The 20,270-nt window shown below is 42.4% G+C and overlaps 1 long non-coding RNA gene across 4 annotated transcripts in view; it reads right to left on the bottom strand.

Moving 5' to 3' along the window:
- LOC137642211 (uncharacterized) overlaps positions 1-20,270 on the bottom strand; it is a 42,335-nt gene that overhangs the window by 4,355 nt on the left and 17,710 nt on the right. For 3 of the 4 annotated variants that reach the window (XR_011044696.1, XR_011044693.1, XR_011044694.1), the window contains exons 2-3: positions 18,155-18,275; positions 14,705-14,826 (exon numbers count right to left, since the gene is read on the bottom strand). This is a non-coding gene — a long non-coding RNA (uncharacterized lncRNA). Of the gene's footprint in view, positions 1-6,157; positions 6,508-14,704; positions 14,827-18,154; positions 18,276-20,270 lie in introns of those variants that run through there. The other variant, XR_011044695.1, reaches the window with a different exon arrangement.

Here is a 20,270-nt window from a genome sequence, read left to right as displayed (position 1 = left end):
ATTTGATGAACAGGTAAATCCCTGGAGAACCCCACATACCAGAAGCCTCCATGTTATGCAGGGATGTAGGGACCACTCTGACCTTATAACCCTCCCTGGGGAACCGAATGTGTCTGCTAGCCCATTCATCTTGCCCGGAATGTACTTGGCTGACAACTTAACAGTGTGGAAGGCAGTCCCAATGTGCATATGCTTCATCAGCTCAGAGTGGCCATGGGAATGTGTCCCCTTGCTGGATGTAAGCCACTACAGTGGTGTTATCACGACCACCTCCCTTATGCCTCCTCAAGATTCTTAGAATGGTTGGAGCATTAGAAAGGCTGCTAACCTCAGCGAACTGATAAGTAATGCTTCTTCTAATCACACCCTTGAGATCACCAGGTTGTTTAGGCATGAAACCCCTCCCCTCTTTTGACACAACTGAGCACAGTTACATGTCCAGGGATGAAGAGGTGAGCAAGAGTCCTGTGAGGGTTCCTCGTTCAACCAACAGGTAAGATCAACCAAAGCTTCCTATCTTGCTGGCAACTGGAGGGATGGGAGATCCCTTGAGATTGACCAGTGATTGTTCAAACAGCACTGAAGAGATCTCTGGTAAAGGTGCCTGCTTGAGGAACAAGCTTCTCCAAGGAGAAAAGTTGGTTGAGAAGAGACTACCAGCATTGAGCTGGTAATTATGGCATTTACATAACTGACACACTACCTCCTAGGGATTGCTGATGCCATTATTTGCCCGACACTCACACCTGCTATGTTTACCAGCATTCTAAAATGCTTCTACCTCTGCTTGGTTAAGAGATTAATGTTTTCCTCGATTATCCCAATACCCAGGTCATGACAAAAAGGAAGTCACTATCCTGTAGCAACTGCCACAGAGGCAGTAAGGATCAGCCACCCATGAGATATATCCACAGCCTTATCCCTTCTGAGTGGGTCCAAACTACTACTAAGGTAAACATCTGAATGAACACTTGAGGAGCAGTGGACAGTCAGGAGAACAAAGGCCTGAACTAGTACAAACTGTAGAGGGAGTACAAACTGTAGAGGGAGAACAGAGGTACTTTCAAACAGACTGAATGATGGGTACTTGGTATGCATCCTTCAGATCCACTGAAAGCATGAAATCTTCCTCTTTGATGGAACTCCACACAGACAACCCAGTTTCCATCCTGAACTTCCTTTGATGTACTCATTCCATAATAGGAGGTCAATGACTCCTTCAACAGTGAGTGTCTTACTGTAGAAGTCTGGATATTAGTCTTTAATGACTGATTATGCTCCTCTCCAACATCCCTCTAGCTTTGCCTGCAAGCCCAGGATCCTCGGCAATGTTAGACAAACTGATGAGAACTATCTGGAAATGAGTACTGAGCAAAGGGGTAGAAAAGGGTAGAAAGTATCCTGAAGCTTCCATTACAAAAGGCTTGACTATGCCTCTCTCAGGTTCCCTATGGGCATGACAAGCAACCCCCTACTCTCAGCAGTAAGGAAAGGGTGGGAGGATGATGGCAACACCGCATACCCCTTCCCCTCTACCGCCCCACTGACTGGAAGGAACAGGTTGGGTTGCTCAAAAGGGCATTGCATATACTAGTTACTTCCTGGCAGTAGCAGTCAGTCCTTATCAGGATTTAGGAGAGCCCTGGAGGCCTTCTTTGCCAAACCTCACACCAATGAATTCCAAAGCAAAAAAAATACCCCTGAGCTAACTTGTTTTGAGCATAGAGAGACCAAGGCCTCCCTCCTCCTAAACACCCAGTTGACCCACTCTTTGCTGACTGGTGCCAGTAATGTCACTGGCTTCCCACCCGACAGCAAGCTTGTACTTCTCCAAATACTCCCTGGTTGATAACCCCTTTGACTTAGCTAAGTATGTCACTGCACCTGACCATAGGTTAAGCCAGATGACTGCTTGGAAGGCAGCCACCATAGCATCTAACTCAAAAGAGGACAAAATGCCATGCCCTCTGCCTTGAGTCTCTCCCAGGAGAGTTCTTGCGGCTGTGCGCACACTGGTGTGTCAACCTAAAGGGGTGCTGACACTTGAAATGAACCTCTGCTTTGAGAGTGGAGGGGGCAAGATCTCATTTGATTGAATTGCAGCTAGAGTTCTCAGTTCCAGAGATATGATTGACAACTCTCTCCATAAATAACTAGCCAGATCTGACTAGGGCTGCCCCAGGAATGGCCTGGGTCTGTGAGGGGTACCAAATGCCCCTCTATGACCAAGGCTTTTCCTAAAGGTAAAGCTAAGGTTTCCTCCACCCTACATTTGCACCCACTATGTATGCAAAGATGTCCACTAGAAACACTGACTCAGGATTGCCCACCTCCGTCGGCACCGGTCTAAGGTCTGGCGTCTTAGGGGTATACAAATCTTTAGTACCCTCTTACCCAGTCAGGGAAGATGGTACGTCAGTCTGTGCTGGCATTTCAATCCCCCCCCCCTCAAGCATCAGATTGTTCCATTTCTGTCTCAAAGACAGAACTGATACCATAATTGGGGACTGAAGAAGATCCAAGAAGGCAGACAACAGCAGGGAAAGAATCCCTATCAGTGAATATGTCAGAGATGAAAGGGGTAGTCTTATTCCACCCTCTGGATGAAGGGTGGTGCAGACAGATTACTGGATCATGGGAGATGCACAAGGAACCCCCTAGCACTGGGGACAATACTTTCTTTTTGCTTTGGACTGCCCTGAGCTTGGGGAGGAGGAGCCACTGCAGACACCACAGGAGGGGTGATGGGCTTGCCCGGCTGATGTTTTGGTGCGCATCTACCCTGATGGAGCGAACTGCAACCAGACACCTTTACCTTTAGAGGCTTGGCTTAGGGCTGAATGTTAGCCCTTAACTCCAGAAACTGGGAGGAGCTTCTCTTGGCAAAAGTATACTAAAAAATCAGTTGCTGAGAGGCACCAACTAGAAAAGTACCCCATTTACGACACCAATCACAGAAGATGGCTCATTTTCCCTGGAAGACAGATGTATATGATCTACAGAAGTATCCAGGCATCTGCACAGTACCTTGTAAAAAACCTTTTGCTTGGAGGAGATGCTGGATAGTCTCCAGCCAAAAGGAGACAGAGATTATGGAGTTGTGAAACCTCTGAGAGTATCGCTAACAGAGATGATGTGGCCAGTGAGGTAGTTGCACCGGGTCCTCAACTAGGAGGACCACCAAGTATGGTCTTTCATGGCAGCAGACTGATATAGGACTGGTGAGCAAAACACTATAAACCTTCTTATTCAGTTATGCTGCAAACAAGTCTATTGCTGGGGAACCCAAATAGACAAGAAGCCTTCCAACACTTAGGGAAGTAAGGGCCACTCTGGTCCTACGACCTGCCCCTGGTGACTGTATCTGCCAGTACATTTACTCTTCCTTGAAATGTACTTCGCAGACGACTGTCTTGCATTGTCAAACACCCAAGGGTGTACTAGTATTCCCAAGTTGCAGTGAGGTTGGAACACCTTCCCTCGCTGCTTGTTTATGCAATACACTACAGTACTGTTTAATCGCTCATTAATGCTACCGAGTTCCCTTTCAAACTGTCACAAATACTGTAGAAGTTGCATTGCCGCTTTCATCTCCAACAGATTGATATCATTATTACAAGCTAAGCTACAACCCTAGTTGGAAAAGCAGGATGCTATAAGCTGTAGGCTCTCTTCATCCTCGGACCACAAACCTAAGGCGGTCTTGTTCCTCAAGTGTGCGCCCCACACATCCTTTGATGCATCTGTGAATAGCAATATCTGGAGGTGGAGAGCTGAGTGGAATTCCCTTGGCGAGGTTTTAGTCATTGAGCCACTACTGGATATCGTCCATCACCACCTGTTTCACCAGAACCTAAAAGTGAGGAGGATCGGTGGCTGATGACCAGCGTTGCTTTAGGCACCACTTAAGTGATCTTTAGTGGAGATTCCTTTAAGGCACAAGCTTCTCCAATGATGAAAGGTGTCCTAGGAGAAGTTACCATTCTTTTGAAGCCTCTTTTTGAACAATCAAGAATGGTTGGACCAGCTTTTTTGAGTCTGTTGATCCGATTGTCTAATGGGAAGTCTCTCGCTATAGCTATCAATATAACAAGATACGCCATAAATCTCTTGGACATAAGACTACTTCTGCCAACTGACCACAATCTGCAGATTGTGACAAGAGGTGAAAAGTTTGTCTAAATCCTGGAACAACTGTCTGTTCAAAGATGATAAGATCAACCAGTCATCGAGAAATCACAGAATACAAATCCCGTTCAAATGGGCGCAAGCAGAGACTTCTGTGAACACTTAGGGAGTGGTGGACAGTCCAAAGCACAGGACTTTGGTAGCCAAATCCCTTGAAGATGAAGGAGGTACTTTCTGCCAGAAAGATGGATCGGCATTTGAAAATAGAGAGAGCATGAAGTTGTCCTTCATGATGGGTGCACAGACCGTACTTGTTGCCTCAATCCTGAACGGAGGTTTCAGAAACTCTTTCAAGGGGGAAAGAGACCTATGGGCAGTCTCCATTCACCCGTCACACTCTCTACAAGAGAGGCAGCTGTAAAAGCCTGGAGACCTGTTTTAAAAGACACCTGGCACATCCTTTCTCCATCATCCGGTTCACTTTGTTCTCTAGGATGAAGGCTCTCAGAAATCCCAATGGGTACAACTAGAATGTCATCAGAAAGCAAGTGAAGAGTGGGAAAGTTGAAAATGGGAGGCGGTATCCATCCCTGAGAACTTTCATCTTGATCCAAGCTTCGCAGTCATCTTCTTTGGGACTGCTTTGCTGGGTTAAAAAGCAGCAGCTCTCAGAGCAGTTTATGTGGAAGGGCCTGTTGATGGGGGAGTTGTGACTTGCTTCCTCTTCTTCTTGATGGTCTTCTTGATCTCATCCACCGGAGATCCACCGAGAAGAGAGCCGAGACTTCCAGAACCGTCGAGTTCCTGAAGGAGCGTGTCGCTTCCTGTCCCACCTGATGGGAAAAAATTGCAGCTACTGCACCTCGCCTCTTCAGTATCCAGTTTGCCAACTGGGTGGCCGACTGTTGAGCCAAGAAAGTCACTGCCTTGGTCCCAAGAGTACGAGGTCAGTGAATTTCTTCATCTCGGGATCAGACAAATCCCTTGATAAAGTAAACACAAGAGCTCTTGACTAGTTGTCTATCCAGTTGGTAGCCAGCATTCTCGATATCGTTGCCCTTTCCACAACTGCGGATTCAGCATCTGAGAAGGAAGTGCCCTCGTACTTCAGTCTGTCTGCCAGTATGCCTTTCGTCAGGGCTGTCATCGTCAGATCTACAGTACCTGAACATTAAAAACTCCATTGTCAAGAGAGGGCTAGAGGCAGGATCTTGGTGGAAATAAATTCCTAGGCCCAGTGACCTGCAAATTTACTCGAATATGTTAATCCAACACAGGAACCAACCACAGAAGCTTAAGGGCAGGCCTGTAAGCTTGATGGCACCTTCGTGCCGATCAATCTCTGTCTGGGAGACCTAGTTTGTGGGGATTGTGCATGTGCTGGTGTGTATGTGTGTATTTTGGAAACTCTCAACTCCGTGAGCTTTTGGGGAAAGCTCATATGAAAAACCTCGAAGATGAGGGTATGCGTGAAGCATGGGCCCTTAGTAACAAACTGTCTGTTCCTGTGAGTGGAGATTGATGATCTGATCTCCTCCCATATTTGGGAATTTATTGTAAAACAGCTCATAAGCGTTCTGGTAATTGATTCTCCGGGAACCTCTGACACCAAGTTGTTCATGTTTGTGGGAGATCGTCCTTGTCTTTATGTGCCTTCTTAGCTCATGGGATAGAAACCTCCATAGCTCATGGGATAGAAACCTCCAAAGACGTGGAGCATCTTTTACGATCAGCCTTATTTATCGGTATGCATGGGGAAGGGGTTCGTAGATCGTCCATAGCACAAAAAGCATCAGAGGTCCTAAGAAGCTTTCTCCCTTTGTCTGGGTGTTCCTGCGTGTGGAGAACCTGAAGTGTCCAGGGAATGAATGACTGGTAAGTATCTTGCATCATAACATCAATAGTCATCGATGCCGAATTGAGCGTGCGTAATGAACAATTAATAACAAGATAAAAAGAAAAAAATGAATAGCTTAACAATAAAACACTTAAAATTTAATATATTTAAAAACAAATTATATTGCCAGCTTCTAATACAAACTTGAAAAGGCAATTGGTATCAAAGTTTCCTCCAAAATTCTTGGTGAGGATTTCCTGCCATCCTCACTACGAGCTTGAGAGAGGAATCATTCTCCGATATCTTCAAGTGTTGGACATTCAGTAAATGTTTACTTACTCAGCCCAAGGCAGTGGAGACTACTCTCTACACTTCGGACAAAGGGATTCTTGCTAACAAGAATGTCCCCTACAACAGCTACAAAATTCATTTGGGTCAACCTCTGGGTTGCTCATATACCAGCCACAGGCCTCTTCGAGCTTGGAAGGAGAGCCACATTTCTGACCACAGAACAGACATCACACAGCACAGTTAACATCAATCTAGAAGAAAAAGCATAACAGATTAATTTCTGGGTCGAACCTGTGACGGCCGGCGAAAAAGTCCTTCTTTGTACTTTTTCTGATATAAATCTTCCAAATATACCAGAGAAAATTAAAAGCATGGAATGCAGAGGTTACAACCCTCGCGCGAGCACCTTGTTGGTGTCGTATATCTAACAAGGGCGTTTGTAAAACACTATTCACAGGCTGTCTTCCATTTAGATAATCCCTTCATCAAAGGGGGAGGGCCGTGACAGGCCCTAGAGAATACAGTTGGGTTACCCTACCGACACCCACCACTCGCGCTCACTAGGTCATCCTTCTGTTTTGGACTTGCCAGCAAAGTTGATAAGTGTTTTGCCCAGTGTTTTTCGAAGTGATTGTCGTTAATTCAACATGACTGACGTTGATACTTCACCCTTACCAATGTTAAGTACCATAGTTTGTTTTGGCAGCTTTTGACAGTACCGGGCATTTGTTCTGTTTCCAATATGGTGGTTTTTAGTTTTGGAAGCGATTGTCTTGCCGAGGTATCGGCAGCCATTTTGGGTTATGTTCGCTTCGGTAAATATTCTAGTTAATTTTGCCCATCTGGTACTCTGTCATCTAGGTTATATCACTTACGTTTTATGGCCTTTTAGTGTTATCATTAATTTTTACTATGGTATTTATTTGGTTGCAAGTCCAATTTGGACCTACGAAGAATAGCGAATTAAAGTTTAGCGATTTAGTCTGTTAGTTTGTTCTCGCCTCAGAGGCTTCGATTTAGACTATATCCTTGTTTTTTTTTTTTTTTTTTTTTTTGTTACGTTATTCTTCGTTCTTGGTTATTACTAAGAAAGGCAATCAATTTTATTAATGTTCTTGTTTTATTGTGTGATGTTAGTTTTTTATTATGTAACCTTGAGAGCGAAAACAGAGACTGCTCGTTCCCTGTTCTACAGATATGAGTTATCCCTTCTCTCGTTTTCTTTGTTAGCTCGAGTAAGAGAGGTGAATTTCCCGTTCTCCGTTTTTATACGATCACGAGTTATTCAAGCCTCCTCTTAGTATCAGAGTTGATGATAGTACGTTTAATATTATAAACGTTTTTATTGATGTGGTTACTGTTAATATAGCTAACACTATTAATAGGTACGTTAGTGTATGAGTCATTAATTGGGGTCGTTTTATACCGACACCCTTAGCTCCGCCTTGAGTTATGCTCCGCTATATGGATACTCATTGGGTGAGAACTAGTTAACGTTCAGGAGCAGATTTTTGGAGTGCAACGGTGAAATCCGGCACTCGGACTCCGGCTGAAGCCTTTTACACACGAACCTTTGTCATGTTTGATCATAATTACACCGTTACGGCCGGCTTCACGGGAGATAACACAATCATTCATTGAGGTTAATGTTATCGTACCGGGAACGGTCACGATATCACGGTGACGGGCCTTTGCTACCGGATCTCCGGTACAAACAGAGATCAAGCAGACGGCCAGAACCGGAGTTAACAATGTGATAACGATGAAGACTTCACAGTTTCATTATTACGGTCCCTTTTTCATCGAATCTCCGGCTTCACTGGAGATAACACAAACATTCAGAATGTTATCGTACCACTGAGGATCACGTTTTCACGATGACGGACCTTTGTCACTAGTTCTCCGTTACAAACAGCGATCAATCAGACGATCAGAATCAGGGTATGAACCCCTTTTTCATAAATAATCACAATATCGTTATTACGATCCTTTTCATCGAATCTCCGGCTTAACCGGATATCGTACAGGCGATCAGCATTGAGGTTAATATTAGTTTTCCTCTGGTGTTCACGTTGTCACTATGACGGACCTTTGTACCGGGGATTGTTACCGGAGCTCCGGTACAGACAGAGATCACTCAGACCACGGGGGGCCAATCTCTTGTTTTGCTGTAAAGGAAAGGATTTAACATGAATACAAAGTAAACTGTACTTACTTTAATGACACTTTGAATTTGCGTTGGTAATATTCATTAGTTATTCTTGAAAGTCCAAATAAAAATATATGAACATAACTATGCCTATATTTATGCATATATTTAATTCTAACTATGTATAAATATGGATAAATATCCATACAACATCGTGTTCAAATAGAAATAAATTGATTATGCCTATATTTATGCATTTTCAATTCTAACTATGCCTAAATATGAATAAATATCCATACAACATAGTGTTCAAATAGAAATAAATTGATTGTGCCTATATTTGTGCATATTCAATTCTAACTATACCTAAATATGAATAAATATTCATACAACATCGTGTTCAAATAGAAATAAATTGATTATGCCTATATTTATACATATTCAATTCTAACTATGCCTAAATATGAATAAATATCCATACAACATAGTGTTCAAATAGAAATAAGTTTCCACTCAGTACTGGGAACCAAACGTTGGCCCCTTCTAATGAAGGGCCGGGTCGAGACTAACCATGCCATGAGAGGCTATCTACTGTTCCTTGAAACTCTGGTCAGTGAACAGATGAATCAATAGAATACTAATAGCCAGTAAATAATGTTAGACCCGGTTCTGAACGTCTGAGTCAGGGGTGGCCAACCTGTGGCGGATGCGCCAACAGTGTCACATTTCATGAATACAAGTGTCGAACTATACCCCAAAAGATAGTACATTAAATGATTTTTCTTTAAAATTGATTTTTATGAGTTATACAGCTGATCCCAGCCTGTGAATAGGATCATTAACCAAAGTTCAAGGAACATCCAGACTTATGTCCCCTTTCTTTTACAGAAGGTTCGCCTACATGGTTCCCGTCAGGATGATGATGAATCTCTCTGGCCTGCAAGAGAGGCTCTCCGCCCTTGGTTATCAAGGTTGGGAAGAAATGCTCCATCTAGAGGTCCCTATCTCCTCAGAGTGTCCTCTCTAAGGTTGGACGACGACCCCATGGACGTGCAGGTAGGTGGGGATGAGTTTTGAGCCTTCAGCTTTGCAATTACCTATGTCACCAACCTAGGACCCTTAATGGATCCTGATGTTCATGTTACCCTGCATAAACCGTGACTGCTAAAAGCAACACATTCTAGGGAAAACCAAGGGGCTATGACGGAGCTCAAAAGTATGGTAGTGAGTCAGATCCGTTCAGGAACTCAGAAGTTTCCCCCTACAGCCCCAGGCATATCGAAGTAACCTCCTTCGATAAAAACAAAGCATAGAGATTTGCCTTACATGTTCCATATATAGATGGTACCATAAATCTGGATGGCATAGACATCCTCCCTCTGGGGGACCTAGAATTTACTCCCAGGTACTAGAATTCCCGTTCAACGGATTCATTCGATTGAAAGAGATTGCCTTGGTTAGGTTAGACAAGGTACCGAAGGTAACAGTATTATTTCCTAAAGGGCAGGCCCGATCTGTCTGGACCAGGATGTTGTCAGTCTGGGGGTTACGATAATTCCAAGATCTGCCCTTCCAATTCGACCTACACGTTTGATGGTCTGATCGGGTTAGTTGTGGGAAATACGTTCTGTCTGAGGCCTCTATCAGACAGGAATCGATAGTCGGTTACCCACTCGTCATCACAGCCTCCCTCCGATTCGACGTCTATGCACCCAAATCCCCTTCATCAGGTGGTCTACCTCACTGATTCCCCAGGTACACAGCCCAACCCCGTTGGGATGTTTTACCTGCATACAGCCCTAGATCCGAACCCTCAGGCTCCTCTCGTGGACACCAGAGAGGAAGCTACAGGAGTAGAAGACAGTCTCGCCATCGAGACGGACCTAGAAAAAAGGGGGCTCGGAGAAGGAAAGTACCTAGATTCACCCCCTCACAACGCGGTGGTCCTGGTAGGGGGTAGACTTTACCACTTTCGAGACCATTGGACCTTCGGTCTGTGGGCTCATAGCATAATCTCTAAAGGTTTGAGGTGAAAATGGCCACAAGGTCCTCCTCCTCCACCAGTGACCTTCTCCCAGAAATCCACTCCCATCCTGGAAGAGTACACCACAGGGTTACTCAAGAAGAAGCAATCAAACGGGATCGATCACTGAAGTTCCAAAGCCACCTGTTCACAATTCCGAAGAAAGGCTTGGCGGCATTGAGAGTGGACCTGGACTTGTCAAGCTAAACTCTTACATTCTCTGCGACAAGTTCCGGATGTTGACTATCTCTCAGGTACGGACCTTACTTCCCCGTAGGACCGTCACCACCTCTGTCGATCTTACCGACGACTATTATCTTGCGCCTTTAGCTCGAAACTTCTCTTCTTATCTGGGTTTCCGCCTAAGCAGGAAAGCCTTTGTGTTCAAGACATGCCCTTTGGCCTCAACATTGATCCCAGGATATTCACAAAACTAGGAGAGAGAGTGTTAGAACAACTCAGGAACCAAGAGATACAGATCATTGCTTATCTGGCCGGTTGGCTCATTTGGGCCCGGCCGGTCGGCTCATTTGGGCCCGGCCGGTCATAGAAGGCAACAGAGCTACGAAGGAATTATTCCAATTTCTCGACAACCTGTGATTTCGGGTCAATCTCCAAAAAATCTCGCCTGCAACCATCAGTCCGCTTAGAATGGTTAGCTATTCAGTGGGACCTTTCGAAGCACACGTTGTCTCTCCCTTCCAAAAGGTAAGAGGAATAGTTTCCAAGATCAAAAAATTTTCTCAAACACAAACAGGTGTCCGAAGAGCCTTAGAAAGTATCCTCAGACTTTTCAGATTCACTTCAGTAACAGATCTAATAAAAGCCAAACTCAAAGACATCAATCGAGTTTGGAGAAAGAGAGCTACAGTACCTATAAGAGACATGGTCTCGAAGATCCCCTCTGTCTTGAAAATGAGACTACGCCCATGGTCCGAACCGAAGGACCTCTCCAAATCGGTTCCTCTACAATTCCCACCTCCACAAGTGACATTCCATACAGCCGCGTCTCTAAGTGGATGGGGGGGATTACTCCGAACATCAGATGTTTCAGGTTCTTGGTCACTCTCCATGAAACAGTCCCATATCATTGTTCTCAAAGCCATGGCAGTGTTCTTGACCCTGAAGAGAGACTCTCCTCCGAGGTCGACCCACATCAGAGTAGTGTCAGACAGCACAGACGCAGTACACTACGTCAACAGGGGAGGATCCAAGTCACCCAACCTGAATCAGATCCTGGTCACTATCTTCGCCTGGGCAACAGAAGAGAACTGGTTCCTGTCAGCACCTCACCTAGCGGGAGGCCAGAATGTGAGAGCGGACTCACTATCCAGGACGGATCCACTGGAGTCAGAATGGTCTCTAGACATAATTTCATTCCGGTGGATACTCAGGCTCGTTCCAGGCCTCCAGGTAGATCTATTCGCAACTCAGATGAATCACTAACTTCCTTGTTATGTGACCCCAACCCTGGACCCTCGGGCTTATGCCATGGACGCATTACCCCGGGATTGGAACCATTAGAAGAAGATTTCCCTATCTCCCCCAGGGAATCTTCTAAAAACTTTTACACAAACTACGCTCCTTCCCGGGCGCAGTGGCTTTAGTACCACCTCACTGGCCAAGAACAGTTGGTTTCCTCTCCTCCTCGAGTTGAAACAAAGTCCCATCCGGATCCCGTTCCTCAAACTGACCCGAGTATCCAAACTCACTGTGTCAGATTACTCAAGGATAGCCAAAACTCTAACTTTGTGGACTACAGGAAGTTGGCAGCTCGTAGAGATGCGAACATTGAACCGGAAACGATCTCTTCATCGAATGGGACAAAAAGGGACTCGACAATTCGCCAATATGATTCGGCCGTTAACAACTAGTAGGTTCCCTAAGAGTGCAGACCATACTCGTATGTCCCCGCATTTAGCCATCTCTTTCTTGAGGTTCCTATTTGACAAAGGCCTAACAGTTAGCACTTTAACCACCATCAAGTCAGCTTTGAAGAAGATCTACCTTGTTGGGTTCAACATTAACCTAGCTGATTCCTATTTCTCATCAACCCCAAAAACATGTGCTAGGCTTCGACCTTCGGTTCGGCCACAAAAGGACTCTTGGTCTATGAACGGTGTTCTCAAACTTGCGATGGACACGGAAAATGAATCCTGCTCTTATATCACTCTTCTTAGGAAGACTTTATTTCTAACGGCTATGGCCTCAGGTGATGGAACATCAGAACTAGCAGCTCTCACGAAACCCGGAAAACATAGATTTCCTCCCTTCAGCCGAAGTACTCCTTTCCAGACAAAGCTTCCCTAGCTAAAAAATGAGGATCCGCAAAATAGGTGCTCCTCTCGGAAGATTATTCTTCATCCCCAGGATTTTTCTCCGTGTACAGTCACACTCTCAAGCCCCTTTTTAGCTAGAACTGCCACCCGCTCGTCTGGCTCCTTGGTTATCAGGGAACAAGGAGGTACTATTTCCATTCACGGTATCAGGCAACAAATCCTCTACTTCATTAAACATACTAATCCGGAATCATTTCCCCAGGCTCATGATATACGGACAGTAGATGCCTCCAACAATGATTTCCAGAACAGGGACTTTGATGATTTTAAAAAATATACGGGTTGGAAATCCCCTATGGTTGTCAAACGCCAATATCTAAAGATCTTACAGGCCCTTAAATACCAGTACAAAGAAGGACTTTTTCGCCGGGCGTCACAACGATGGCAGAGGGGAGCCTTATCTCTCCCCATTAATCTCCTCTTCTTCCTTTCTTCCATCTCTTCTCTTCTCCCTCCTACCCGCCACTCACACCACGTCGCCGCTCTCCTTGGTAGTTCGTTAGCCCTATGATATTTGCCATGTTTAATTCCTATGGTTTAACTGTTATTGTAGTTACCGTTCCTTTAATGTTTAGATATACTTAGACATGTAAGGTTTGATGCCTTTTGCGATTCGACACTCAGTTGGTTCCTTGTCGTCATTATTATTTAACCTTACGTTCCCTATGTCATTTGGCTGGTTGGTAATTGGACGGTTACTTTATGATATCATAGTATTGTTGTACATGGTGATTGTATTCTCCTCATTATGTTATTAATTTATTGGGCTTGGAAGGCATTCTCTGGTACTTTTTCGCCGGCCGTCACAGGTTCGACCCAGAAAAGGGATTTTGACGAAGGAAAAATCTATTTCTGGGGAGAGACCTGTGACGCCCGGCGAAACCCTTCCCGATTATTTTTGTACGGACCCACCCTTTCCTTGCCAAGCCATATGTTCTTGCAGAAGGATGACCTAGTGAGCGCGAGTGGTGGGTGTCGGTAGGGTAACCCAACTGTATTCTCTAGGGCCTGTCACGGCCCTCCCCCTTTGATGAAGGGATTATCTAAATGGAAGACAGCCTGTGAATAGTGTTTTACAAACGCCCTTGTTAGATATACGACACCAACAAGGTGCTCGCGCGAGGGTTGTAACCTCTGCATTCCATGCTTTTAATTTTCTCTGGTATATTTGGAAGATTTATATCAGAAAAAGTACAAAGAAGGACTTTTTCGCCGGGCGTCACAGGTCTCTCCCCAGAAATAGATTTTTCCTTCGTCAAAATCCCTTAATTCCAGCTAAGCACCGGAATGTACGTTTGTATTCTATGATGGCCAAATCAAGGTGAAGGTGAGCGCTACCTGTCAGGTGGGCGAGGCTTGCCCCACCACCCAACGGCCAGCCATGTTTACCTCCTTAAAAGCTTTGCTGTATTACATATAGGAACAAATATAAATAATTTTTAAGACGTTTGATCAATCTTGAAACAAAACTAGACTGCTAGATTTTTCTTAGTAAAACTGAGAACCTCAGTTATTCCTGCAATGGTATACAGTATATTTAATTTTCTAATCTTATTACAACCTATCGTAAGGATTTCCTTATTCCTTCTGCAACATTTACTACGGCAGTCTTAAGTGGTTCCTTATTGATAAATTAATAAACTGGTATTTGGAAGTCAAGGAAAGCTGCCTACCATTAACTATTCATTACCAAATTACATAGCATTGAATAATTTAACAAAATTTCAGACTTCAGTTTCATTTTTTTATATAATGCATATGCATTACTACTCCCACGTGCAGTGTGTAAAATTCTCTCACAACTGGGACGTTAATTGTAACTGACTAACTAGAATAACGAGAGAACTTCCATTAATTGGGCCATAGTTACTTTTCAAATGAACTTTTAAACACTAAATGTATAAGATTGAAAAAAAAAAAGACTAGCAAGTACTTACAAGTGAAATATCCGCAAAGTCGCGGTCATTTATGAAGCCAATGAGATATGAAACTCCAAACCGTAAATTTCTCAAGTGATAAGATTAATTCCTAGCTTGTTCTGTCAGTTGCAGCCCTTGACCTGGAAGGAGAACCATGTCAGATTTCTGAACAGCAAGGAAAGTTCCTATTTACCTAAATACTCATGTTCTTGGAACATATCTTACTACAGTATCTGCTTATAAACAAAGTTAGAAAAAATATCTATTGGAATTTGCATTGTCTCTAATGTCTTTGAACCATGCTAAGCCTTTTGACCCTGTGAATATAGTTATGAAATTTCAGAGTACTAATAAATTCCTGGCTAGCATTCTAATTAAAATTACTACAATTAATCGAACATTTTGAAGAATTTACTCAATATTAAAAATTCTAAATTTTGCACAAATCATTCCTTCAGTTAAAATCTTTCACCTCAGAAACACCTGGGTGGACATTTTATTGTGATTTTCAGAGTTTACAGGAACCATTCCAGACTAAACTTGACCTTAAAGCACACTTTCTAGTGAATATGGCTCTTTAATTTCTGGCCATATACATGAACCATATGTTTTTCCAACTGGTTATCTTTTGCCTTATCACATTTCTGCCCATGAATATTGACGCAAACCAACTGTTTGAGTTTTCCTACCTCTTCTTCCCATGTAAAGACAATTCTGGGGAATCCCACTGGGAAACCAGGGTTTTTGTGTAAGAAGTTACCAAACAAGGGGTGTAAGAATACTACCACTGAAAGTCCTGCGTGTCATAGAAAGTGACTAAAAGGACAGCTGCTGCTTTGCAGTTGTGTATTTTAGCAAAAGGCTAGGCCCATTGCCAATAACTGTGGTTGCTGACTGCAAAATTATTAACCATGCCTGATGCTATTGGAATGTGAATGCAATACATGTTAGAATCCCCCACTGGCATAATAAATGGGAGAGGGATACTGCCGGGCTTACGATTGAGGCCAAAGAAGCTTGTGACAGATTGGAAGATCAGAGCAGGTACTTGAAATGTCTAGATTAAGGGAGATAGTGGATGTAATGGAGAGGAGGAGGATAGATATCCTGTGCATGCTGGAGACAAGATGGAAAGGAAATAGAACTAGAGATATAGGAAATGGGTACAAGCTCTATTAAACCAGGTCATGAGAGGGAAGGAATGGAGTTGCAGTTACAGTATAAGGAAAAAGTGGTAGAAGTAAAGAGAATAAATTATTGGCTTTCAAAGATTCCAATCATAATAGGGTATCTGATAGTGGATATAATTTCAGTATATGCCTCACAAATGGGTTGCCAAGAACAAGAAAAAAATAGAGGCAGCTGTTAGAACAGTGACAGATGAGAAGCCAATCATAGGAGCATACATGAACGACAGAGTGGGGAAGAGAAGGAATGGATTTGAAATTAGAAATGAAGAAGAAGAATATTATTAGCATATATTAGTGATGGCTCAGAGTTTTGAATTGGCACTTATGAACACCTGGTTTCTTAAGTTGGATAAGCACCTGATAACCTATGTAAATGGAGGAGTGGGAAGTTAAATAGATTACATCCTGATTAGAGGAGTTGATAAAAACAATGTGATGAACTGTAAAAAGATTTTGAGGGAACCATGTGTTAAACAACGGCCTGGTAGTGATGTATTTCAAAATACGAAGCAGAATTGGCATATATGATGAACACGAGGTTTAAGAAGTTGGATAAGCACCTGATAACCTTAAGTGTTGGAGTGGAAAACCAAAAGATTACACCTGGTTAAAAGAGTTGATAAAAACGTGATTAACTGTAAAGTGATTTGGGAAGAACCTTGTGTTAAACAACAGGCTGGTAGTGATGAATTTTGAAGTGTAAGGTAGAAGCCCCAAGGAGAGAAAGAGGTTATCTAGAATTAAGGTTAGGACCTCAAAGGAGGAAAAGGGTGAGCAATTTAGGATTGCAAGAGAGATGACAGGAAAGCTTGAACTTACAGATTGGAGAGGGGGGAACAGTAGAAAATATCTAGGTTGGTATGAAGAAATATGTGTAGGGGAAGCAGTGGATCTAGTATGAAGAACAAGAAGATATAGTGTGTCGAAAGGAGAAAAGTGGTGGTGGGACAGAGAGCTGCAAGAGTCTGTTCTGCTATAAGAAAATCAAAGGCATTTAAGGACAGGAAAGTAAGACATGCACAGGGTGCAGAGGAATGGTACAGAGAAGAGGAAAAATATTCTTGGAAGAAAGTAGGTTAGCTATTGGAAGAGAAGTAGGGCAATTCAATGAAAGGCTAGGAACAAAAGAAGGAGAAAATGATATCTATAAGATCTCAATCATGAGGAAAAGGAAAAGACAGGATTTGGCACAACTGGGAGTTATCAATGATACAGATGGAAATATATTACATAGGTATGACATTAGGAGGAGATGGAGAGAATGTTTTGAACTATTGAATACTGAAAAGAGAGAGAGAGAGGGAGGGGGGTAGGGGCTGGGAGAAACAAAAAGTGTGGAGGAACTAGTGTTGGAGACATGGAATACAGAAGTGAAGCGGGCACAGAGTAAAATAAAAATCGTAAAACAACATGTCCAGAGTTTCAGATTGAAATGGCCAAGATACTAGCTACAGAGGGGAAAGAATGGATGCTGTATTTATTAAGAACATTATGTGGTATATATATTAAAAAAGAAATGTAATGTCATAAAATGTGGTAACTACAGAGGAATTAAACTACCTGAGCATGGTTTGAAGTTTTTTTTTATCGGGTACTAGATGACAGATTAAGAGAGATTGTAAAGAATGAGAAACAGCATTATGGATTTATAGGGGGAGAGGGACAGTGGATGCCATCTTAATAGTAAGGAAGCTACAGGAAAAGAGGCTAGATGGAAATCTGGAGCTCTTATGTGTTTTACAGATCTAGAGAAGGCTTGTGATAGATTACCAAGAGAAGTGATGTTTTGGTACTTGAGGAAGAGAAGTCCCGGAGAAGTGGGTTGGAAAATGATGAAATAAGAAGCATGGCAGGCGTAGTAAATTTTACAGAGGTGATAAGAGTACCACGACTGAGATGGCGTGGGCACATGTATGTTAAGAATGGATGGTGGGAAGGGAGTGACGAGAGTTTGGGAGGAACCCGTTTGGGGGAGAACATCGAGAGAGAGGCAGAGAATTAGATGGTAAGGTAAGGTGAATGATGATATGGACAGAAGATGTTTAGTGAAAGAGGATGCCTTTGATAGAAAGCATAGGAGAGGGCACATCAAGCAACCAATCCCTTAATGTAGGGATAATGGTTGGAAATAAGAAGATTCATTTGCAGCAATGGCAATGGTCAAATATTTACACAGTATAACCAAAATGAAAATATATGGTACATGTAAGTGCCATGAAAGTAATTTATATTACGCAAGCCAAATACGTTAGTATTTCAGGGACATTTTTATACTTACAGATGAGTAACAACAGCTATACAGTGAGATTATGAGTGTAATCGACGAAATTGATGATATTAAACCAAATTTCAAAGTAGATACAGCTCTCTGGGAGACTTTTTTTTATAACGGTAGTATGCTGGAATGAAGAGAGGAGAAATGACTTAATTGTTTTAAAAAATGACAGTTATATGGATTATTATTATTATTACTAGCCAAGTTACAACCCTAGTTGGAAAAGCAAAATGCTATAAGCCCAAGGGCTCCAACAGGGAAAAATAGCCCAGTGAGGAAAGCAAATACATAAACGATATAAGAAGTAATGAACAATTAGAATAAAATATTTTAAAAACAATAACATTAAAATATATTTCATATATAAACTATAAAAACACTTATGTCATCCTGTTAAACCTAAAAACATTTGCTGCGAGTTTAAACTTTTGAAGTTCCACTGATTGAACTACCCGATTAGGAAGATCATTCCACAACTTGGTCACAGCTGGAATAAAACTTCTAGAATATTGTGTAGTATTAAACCTCATGATGGAGAGGTCCTGACTATCAGAATTAACTGCATGCCTAGTATTACTAACAGGATGGAACTGTCCGGGAAGATCTGAATGTAAAGGGTGGTCAGAATAATAAATAAAATCTTATGCAGCATTCATAATGAACTGACTGAACGACTGTGCCGGAGATTGATATCTAGATCAGGAATAAGAAATTTAATAGACCATAAGTTCCTGTCCAACAAATTAACCCTTTTACCCCCAAAGGACGTACTGGTACGTTTCACAAAAGCCATCCCTTTACCCCCATGGACGTACCGATACGTCCTTGCAAAAAAATGCTATAAATTTTTTTTTTTCATATTTTTGATAATTTTTTGAGAAAATTCAGGTATTTTCCAAGAGAATGAGACCAACCTGACCTCTCTATGGCAAAAATTAAGCCTGTTAGAGCAATTTAAAAGAAATATACTGCAAAATGTGCTGGGAAAAAAATAACCCCCAGGGGTTTAAGGGTTGGAAATTTCCAAATAGCCTGGGGGTAAAAGGGTTAATTTGAGAATCGGCAGCTGAAGACCAGACAGGAGACCAACCTCAAAACAAGGTAGAATGAAAGACTTTAAACATTTCTTCAAAATAGATTGATCACCAAAAATCTTAAGACTAAAGTAATAAGCCAATTTTTGGGGCAAGTTTGGGGCAAGTTTAGAAGACAGACCTAACGTGTTTCTCAAAAGTAAATTTGCTGTCGTGAATCATACCTAAAATTTCATAAGAGTCATACAGAGTTAAAGGAACATTATCAATGCTGGGATCCGGATGTTGAGGAGCCACTGTCCTTGACCTACCTACAATCAGACTTTTGTAGTTTTGTTAGGATTCAACTTCATACCCCATAATTTGCACCATACACTAATTTTAGCTAGATATCTTTTAAGGGATTCATCAACCCCAGATCTACATTTAGGAGATGCAATTGATGCAAATAGAGTAGCATCATCTGCATATGCAACAAGCTTATTTTCTAGTCCAAACCACATATCATGTGTATGTAGTATGAAAAGTAATGGGTCAAGAACACTACACTGAGGAACACCAGATATCACATTCCTACATTCAACTACTCTGCTATCTAACACTTAAGAATTCAATAATGATGGTAAGAAACTACCCACCCACTGGCAACTGTTTGAGTTTGAAAACAAGGGCTTCATGATTAACACTGCCAAAGGCAGAACAGGGATTTCTGTACAGCAAGGTAAGGAGCAGACGTTTTGCCTAAAGAAATTCAAAAATTTATCTATGGAAGTTATGGAAATTGGGCGGTAATCAAATGGACTTGAGCCACCACTAATACATTTACATAGTCGTGTAATATTACTTATTCTCCAACAAGTGCTAAAAGCTCCACTTCTTGCTAACTTGCACGAAATAAATAATTTTGGAACTAAGAAACCTATAGCCTTCATAAAAAACAAAGGAAAAATACCATTTGGGTCTACACCTCCATAAGCACCAGGGCCCATCAAGAGAGATTTACTTTCATGAGCTTGAAAAGCTAAACTAGTTAGATTAGCCTCAGGAAAACAGGAATGAGGAAGTTTGAGTTCCTCATTACTCTG

The sequence above is a fragment of the Palaemon carinicauda genome, chromosome 6, assembly GCF_036898095.1.
Source record: "Palaemon carinicauda isolate YSFRI2023 chromosome 6, ASM3689809v2, whole genome shotgun sequence".
In the NCBI taxonomy this organism is placed as follows: domain Eukaryota; kingdom Metazoa; phylum Arthropoda; class Malacostraca; order Decapoda; family Palaemonidae; genus Palaemon; species Palaemon carinicauda.
Note: the sequence above shows the minus strand (reverse complement) of the source record. Positions and strands in the feature narration are given on the sequence as shown.